Source organism: Pinus tabuliformis, chromosome 9, assembly GCF_031772625.1.
Source record: "Pinus tabuliformis cultivar Carrire ecotype Pingquan chromosome 9, CPIR1, whole genome shotgun sequence".
In the NCBI taxonomy this organism is placed as follows: domain Eukaryota; kingdom Viridiplantae; phylum Streptophyta; class Pinopsida; order Pinales; family Pinaceae; genus Pinus; species Pinus tabuliformis.
In genome coordinates, this window is record NC_142307.1 from 95,511,462 (window position 1) to 95,520,352 (window position 8,891).

Below are 8,891 nucleotides of genomic sequence, written 5' to 3' on the forward strand. Positions count from 1 at the left end.
CATTGGGGTTTGTCACAATCAATTTCATTTCTCAATTGGTGAACGAGTTTTTATTTGGTGGTTCCATTGGTTATTTTGCCTTGCTCCCAGTAGTTTCCTTGTTTTGTGGTAGGCCGTCTATATTTGTAATCTTGTGACATAATATTTTCCCAAAACTCAATAGAATTTTAATTTCAGAGTAAAATATAGCTAACTACATAGATATTCACGGGTACCCTCATTTCTCCTGATCATATTATCACAAATATTAGAGCTGTTATGGAAATATACAAGTATTCTGTTTGAGTTTGTTTTGATTGTGCGGATAGGGAATGAACAAGAGCCATCATGGAGTATGGTGGGAAGAAATAACATGCAATTTGTCTTTAATGGATCACCATTCTATGTGAATGGCTTTAATGCATAATGGCTGATGGTCCTTGCTGTTTATCCCTCTTCCCAACACAGAATTAGATCAGTCCTTGAAGTGGCTGCTTCGATAGGACTTATTGTAGGGAAAACTTTGGCTTTCAATGAGGGATGTTGGAGGGTTCTACAAATATCTCCTAGCGTTTATGATGAACAAGTGTTCCAGGTATGAGGAAGAACTAGGCCTTTCATCTTTGAGACATATAGGGTAGGTGGTTCACATTTATGAAATGGGGTCTTTAATTTTTTCGTATCCATGTACGAATGTTGAGCTCTCATGGCAGTGAACGGGGTTTCATTTTCAGCCTGAGAATAATTGGATGAACATTATTGTGTTGGAAGAAATTTAATACATTTGGATTTACTGTTAATTTTATTTAATTTCTTTGGTTTATTTTGATTCTTTTCTATTTTTGTGTGTGGGATTGGCGTGGGGGTTTATCACAGTCAATTCCATTTGTCTATTAGTTAGCCAATTTTTATCTGGTGGTTCCACTAGTTCTTTTGCCTTTGGTCACAACAGATTCCTTGTTTTGTGGTAGGATGTCTATATCTGTAATCTTGTGACATACTTTTTTCCAAAAACTCATAAAATTTGAATTTTAGAGAAAAATATAGCTAACTACATAGATATTCACAGGTACCCTCATTTCTCTTGATCAGACTATCTCAAATCTGAGAGATGTTCTGGAAATCTACAAGTATTTTGTTTGAGTTAGTTTTGATGACGCGGATGGAGAATTAACGAGAGCCATCATGGAGCATGGTGGGAAGAAATGGTATGGAGTTTCTCTTGAAAGGATCACCATTCTATGTGAATGGATTTAATACATACTGGTTGATGGTCCTTGTCGTTGATCCTTTTGCCCGATACAAAATTAGCTCGGTCCTTAAAGAGGTTGCTTCGGTAGGACTTACTGTAGGGTGAACTTGGGCTTTCAATGACAGATGTTGGAGGGTCTTACAAATATGTTTTTCCAGGTATGAGGAAGAACTAGACCTTTCAGATTTGAGACATATAGGGTAGGTTTTTCACATTTATGAAATCCTATTCTTCTTGTTTTCAGGCTCTGGCTTTCGTCATAAGTGAAATAAAATTCGACTGATATTGAGTTTGGTCAATAAGTGAGACATGTATGGAGGCAAAGCACAATATGTAATGTGGGGTTGAAATGTTGGTTTGAATCTCCCATCCAATGATGCATTCTTCTCTGATCCAACCCTCAAAAATTACTTCAAATCCTATACTAATTTCTATATCTCGAACCCCAGGAGGGAGTAAGTTATTCGAATAATAAATATACCTTTTTCTTTCACTATCAATTTAATTAGAACTGGTTAGAAATTTCAAGCTACAAACTTGATTAGAATTGAGTGGAAATTTTAAATAACAAAGATTTGCAATAATCCAAGATTCATACATGATGTAACGATGACCTTTTGAGATTTTCCCAATATTACATCAATCCAGATTAGTTTTTCCCAATGTCATATCAATTCAGATTGTCAAATATTCATTTAAAAGTATGGATTATCTAACTTTTTATATCACCAAATTCTAACCATTTAAAAACGTTGTTACAAAATTACATCACTTCCGGAGCTATTAATTTATTTTGAATCCAGAGAAGAAATAACTTTTCACTTTGTATAAATGCTTCTTTTATTTGAATTTTAAGATTTGATTGGATCTATCTCATTTCGTCAAAGGAATATGGATTTCTTTTTTATATATTCCATGAATTTAACTCTACTACTATGTTATTTTTTCAATTAAATTATTGCAGCAACATGTGGCAAAATGAGATAGGAAACTTTGTTATAGGGTACAACTACGGAGCCTATAACAAGTTCGAAGCTTAAATCAATAAATTACAGCTAAAATATGTGGCATAAAAACTAAATACTTCCACATTATCTAGTACCTGTCTTCTTTTACATCTTTGTGCTTCACATTAGTTTACACAAAATGCAATATTAGATTATCTCTTGTGCCCTAATGCCATCAGCAAGGATCTTACATCCTTTGTACTAATATAAGTTATGTCTTCTCCTATTGTGAGAACAAACTTCTTCTAGCTTGTGCTCCATTGTATTGACTGTAGCATCCTTTCCCCATTTGCAAGTTATCTATACATATTTGAACTCTCCTACCAAAGTAATATTGGTTTCTTGCTAAGTGCTACTTTGTTGGCTTCATGACTAGTTATGGTGAGGGTTACTGCTCTTCATTGTTGTTCAACCAATAGGTTAAATATAACCCTAATTTATTCCTAAGTGCCAGTTTGTTGGTTTCATGATCAGTTACGGCTAGGCCTCTTCATTGTTGCTCTCTTCATTGTTGCTCATCTAATAGGTTTAGCCAAACACTGCTTAGCTATTTTTTCTTTAGTTACTAGGTTTGTCTATCTCATTTAAATATCTATGTGGCTCTGGTGTATCCACCACCACCAAGCTACTAGCATCGACTTAGCTTCTATACACATCTATCCAAGCAACTGGTAAATATGTTAAAACAAATTGTAGTGTAACTTCTATCTCATTTATCTCAACCCCAATCAAGGGATAAAACAAATTGCAGTGTAACTTCTTTTGAATCAATGGATAAAACTTCTTTTCATGTTGTCAATCAAATATTTTTGGAAGAAACCACGTTGTGTATGGGAAATGTTTGATGTTTTTAGGGACACTCTACCTATGAAAATAACGTTGTTTGTTCCTGATGGTGGATAGAGTGTCAGAAATTTTCCACACACAACACAATTTATTCTAGAATAATTTGATCCACAACATCAGTTCAAACTGTGGAAACCTTCATTCCCAAACTTCTTTTCATTTAAAATATTCAAGGTTAAGATATATTTTCTCTTTGCTTTCCCACAGAAACATAATTTCTTCTAAAAATATTTGATCGACAACATGAGTTCAAACTATGAAAATATTTTCATATAAAGATGAAAAGATTAGGGTATATTTACTATTTTGAGATTATGCACATTCATTATTTTCCATCCTAGTTCAATGATGATATTATATAGAGTGAAATACCCATATTTCACTGAAATGAAACATCTTCGAATATTTATCTTGGTGTAATACTTAAGCTTTTTACAATATTTCATATAGTAAATGATAAGGTTATGAGCCTACTCTTAACAAGATTAACACCAAGGTATCCTTCTGCATAGGACTTCCAAGAACAATGAACTAGACTTTTCAGATTTGAGACATATAGGGTAGGTGGTTCACATTTATGAAATTGTATTCTTCTCGTTTTCTCGTTTTCAGGCTCTAGATTTGTCATAAGTGAAATAAAATTTGACTAATATTGAGTTTGGTCAATAACTGGGATGCGTATGGAGGGAAAGCATGGTATGTAACATGGGGAAAAATGATGGTTTGAATCTCCCCTCCAATGATGCATTCGTCTCTGATCAAACCCTAAAAAATTGCTTCAAATCCTACATTAAGATCTATAGCTCGAACCCTGGGAGGGAGTAAGTTATTCGAATAATATATATACCTTTTTCTTTCACTGTCAATTTAAAAATCGTTAGAAATTTCAAGATACAATTGATTAGAATCAAGTGGAAATTTTAAATAATAGAGATTTGTAATAATCCAAGTTTCATACATGATCTAATGATGACCTTTTGAGTTTTTCCCAATACTATATCAATCCAGATTAGTTTTTCCCAATGTTTTATCAATTTAGATCATCAAATATCCATTTAAAATTATGGATTATCTAACTGTTTATATTACCAAATTTTGTCAATTTAAAAACATTGTTACAAAATTACATCACTTCTAGACCTCTTAATTTATTTTTTAATCTATTTTTTAATCCATAGAAGCAATAAATTTTCACTTTGTATAAACTCTTTTTTATTTGAATTTTATACTTCTATTGGATCTATCTCAATTTGTCGAAGAAATATGGATTTATTTTTGTATATTTTCCATGGCTTTAACACTACTAATATGTTATTTTGTCAATTAAATTATTGCAACAACCTATGGAAAAATGAGATAGTAAACTTTTTTTCCAGGGTACAAGTATGAAGCTTAAATCAATAAATGACAGGTGAAACATGTGGCCACAAAAAATAAATACATCCACACTATCCAGTACTGATCTTCTTTTATATCTTTGTGCTTCGCATTAGTTTACACAAAATGAAAGATTGGCATATCTCTTGTGCCCTAATGCCAACAACAAGGATCTTACATCCTTTGTTCTAATATTTGTTCTGTCTTCTCATATTGTTAGAACAAACTTCTTCTAACTTGTGCTACATTGTATTGACTGTAGCATCCTTTCCCCATTTGCAAGCTATATGTGCATCTTTGAACTCTCCTACCAAAGCAAGATTGGTTTCTTACTAAGTGCTAGTTTGTTAGCTTCATGACTAGTTAGGGTGAGGACTACTGCTCTACATTGTTGTTCAGCCAATAGGTTAAATCTAACCCTAATTTCTTCCTAAGTGTCAGTTTGTTGGTTCCATGATTAGTTAGGGCCAGGCCTCTTCATTATTGTTCAGCCAATAGGTTAAGACTAACCCTTTTTAGCTATTTTTTCTCTGGTTACTGGGTTTGTCTATTTGGTTTAAATATCTATGTGGCTCTGGTGTATATAGGGTAATTTTAACTTCAATTTTTTTAAACATTTGGAAGTTTATATCTATTTTTTTTTAATTGTACAGTATATCAATGTAAAAATTTAGTCTTGAATAACACATCTGTTCCACCTCAACTATAAAATGTTTCACAATCCCACTACTAAGCGGTACCATGAATGACAGGCATTTCAACAGGTTATATTGAACAGAGTGAACATGTTGAGAAATTTGGTTTACAATAATGATCCAATTATATTTGCTTCAGAGCTCATCAACTAGCCCCAGTGTGAATCTGACGCAATAGGAGACAAATTGCATGTACGTAACTATGACCTCTGCAACTAGACACATGGATGTTCTTGATTGTAGATAGTAATGTGTAAAGAAGAGTATGATCAATGTACATACATATATATTGATGTGATCAGGTTTGGATGGAAGAAATGGATGCATATGTGAAATTGACTGATCCCAAGCATCTAGTGGGCATAGGGATGGAAGGATTTTATGGGCCTCCTAGCCTTGATAGAATAGAGTCCAATCCCTATATTTGTGCACATCAGGAAGGAACTGATTTCATTTTCACCACCAAGTTGTTGGCATCGACTTTGCTTCTATACACAGTGTAAGTTCTTTTGAATCAATGGATAAAACTTCTTTTCATTTTTTCGATCAAATATTTTTGGAAGAAACTATGATGGTTGTGGGAAATGTTTGATTTTTTGAGGGATGCTCTACCTATGAAAATAGTGTTGTTTGTTCTTGATAGTGGGTGGAGCGTCCTCAAAAAGTTTCCACACACAAAACAGTTTCTTCTAGAAGCATTTGATCCACAACATCAGTTAAATATGTGGAAACCTTCATTCCAAAACTTTTTTTCATTTAAACAATTCATGGTTAAGATATATTTGCTCTTTGGTTTCCCACACAAACATAATTTCTTCTAAAAACATTTGATCGGCAACATGAGTTCAAACTGTGAAAACATTTTCATATAAAGATGAAAAGATTCAAGGTATATTTACTCTTTTGAGATTATGCACATTCATTCTTTTCCATCATAATTCAATGATGATATTACACAACGTGACATACCCATCTTTCACTGAAATGAAACATCTTCGATTGTTTATCTTGGTGCAATACTCAAGCATTTTACAGGGTTTCATATAGTGAATGATAAGGTTATGAGCCCACCCTTACCGAGATAAACACCAAGGTATCCTTCTGCACAGGATTTCTGAGAACAATGATTGACACTGTCATTTCTCGTTTGTGAAAAACTGGACGCGGGTTCACATCGAAGACTGTGAGAAGACACTGAAAATGCCTCTGTTATTCTTTGAATTTGGAATCCCTAAAAGAGATGGAGGATACAGGGAGAGTTTCATGGAGGTTGTGTATGAGAGTGTGTTAAGGTCTTTAAGAATAGGTGGAGCAGCAGGAGGGATCATGGTATGGAAACTAGTGTCTCCATGTTATGAAACCAGCTCAAGAAAAGATAGATCAACGCCTTAGAATTCAGCCTCTTCGAGGGGGCAACCTCCTTTACATTACATAAATGAACAATTCTTGGATGATACAAATGACAAAACCTCCTTTCTATATATAGGAGTCTAAGGAGTCACAATATAATCCAATCGACCTAACAATAATAATATAAACCCACAAAAATAACAATAGAGGGATTCTATGGGGCACAGAAATAACAATATGGGGGTAATAGGGGCACAACAATATAAATAAGGGGTATAACTACAATAGTAATGGGGTAATCACTAGTATTATAGGGACCCAACATGCCCCTCTCCTTCAAAAAAGTGTTGTCCTCAACGCTTGAGTAGTTCTAGATACTTCTGCATAAAATTCTCATCCTCCCATGTGGAATCTTCAGCGGATAAGTTCTTCCACTTGATAAGGTACTCTGAAATTGATCGATTTCGTAGCTGTCGAGTTCTTGTTTCTGTGACTGCTTCCGGTTCCAATATAATATTTCCTTCCTCATCAAGTTCTGGCAATATTGTTTGAATTGGGAGCTTGTCACCTATAACCTTCTTTAAACATGAAACATGGAAGACTGGGTGCAATTGAGAAGCTGCAGGAAGCTCCAATTTGTATGCCATAGTACCAATCTTTTGCAACACCTTGTACAGACCATAATACTTTGGTGATAATTTATTATCCTTCTTAGCTTGCTTTAGGGACATTTGCTTATATGGTTTTAGCCGTAGGAATACCCAATCACCTACATCAAAACTTCTTTCACTGCGATGTTGATCTGCCTGTTGTTTCATTCTATTTTGTGCCAACATGAGGTTATCCTTTAAGAGTTGGAGGACTTGTTGTTGATGTTCGATGTGATGTTCCACTGCCTGAACCTTAGAATTTTCTCTTAAATATGATGTGATGGATGGTGGTTGATACCCATAAAGTGCCATAAATGGGGTCATTTTTGTTGCTGTATGGAAGGAAGTGTTATACCACCATTCAGCCAGAGGAAACCATTTGACCCATTGTGTCTGTTTATCATATACAAAGCAACGAAGATATCCTTCCAAACATTTGTTTACTATCTCAGTTTGCCCATCAGATTGAGGATGACAAGATGAGCTATGAGCTAACTGAGTACCAAGAGAAGAAAATAATTCTATCCAAAAATTTCCAGTGAAAATGGGATCTCTGTCACTTACAATAATCTTTGGGTTTCCATGTAGCTTTTGAACTGTTTCCATAAATGCAGTAGAAACTGTACTGGCTTTAAATGGATGTGATAATGCAAAAAAGTGTGCATACTTGGTAAGTCTGTCAACTACCACCATGATGACACTCTTTCCCTCAGACTTGGGTAAACCTGTGATAAAATCCATTGAAACCTCCTCCCAACGTTGGCTTGGAATGGATAAAGGTTGTAATAGACCCGGTGTCTTAATTGTTTCAACTTTATTTTGCTGGCAAACCAAAGATTCCGCCACAAACTTTTGAATATTTGATTTAAGGCCATCCCAAAAAAATTCCTTCTTAACCCTGTGGTAAGTTTTTAAAAATTATGAGTGCCCTCCTAAGGGAGAAGTGTACAATTCCATAAGAATATTTTGTTTTAGCTGGGAATTCTTACAGAGGTATAAGCGATCTTTGTACCATAACGAATCATTTTTCCAGCTAAATGTATCAGAAGTACTGGAATATTGTTGTAGCTTTCGAATAAGTGCCCACACTTCTTCGTCATTCTTCCATTCCTCCCTTGCTTCGTTTATCCAATCTGGTTGGATAATAGAAATGGCACACAACAATGCTTCCACATCCTCATCATTTCTTGAGAGTGCATCTGCCACCAGATTTTGCTTCCCTTTTTTGTAGATGATTTCAAAGTCATAACCCAACATCTTTGTGACCCACTTTTGTTGCTCTTCAGAGGATAATATTTGTTCTAAAAAGTATTTAAGGCTATCATGATCCGTTTTTACCTTGAAGTGTCTTCCCATTAGGTAGGGTCGCCATTTCTTAAGTGCATGGAGTATTGGCAACATTTCCTTCTCATAAATAGCTTTGCTTAAAAACGTTCCCTTGATTGGACGACTTTCAAAAGCAATGGGTCTTTCATCTTGCATTAGAACAGCACCAATTCCATTTCCTGAAGCATCACATTCCACAATAAAGGTTTTTGTGAAGTCCGGTGTAGCTAAGACCGGTGCTTGGCACATTGCCTCTTTAAGATGTTCAAAGGCCTTTGTTGCTTCCGGAGTCCATGAAAATGAATCTTTCTTCAATAATGTTGTTAGAGGTGCTGCTATTCTCCCATAATTCTTAACAAACTTGCGATAATACCCTATCAACCCAAGAAATCCTCGCAGATGCTTTATG

At 34.8% G+C, this 8,891-nt stretch overlaps 1 pseudogene; it reads left to right on the forward strand.

The window, feature by feature from the left end:
• The first annotated feature begins 334 nt into the window (after window positions 1–334).
• On the forward strand, window positions 335–5,748 carry LOC149147268 (mannan endo-1,4-beta-mannosidase 6-like; annotated as a pseudogene).
• The last annotated feature ends 3,143 nt before the right edge of the window (window positions 5,749–8,891 follow it).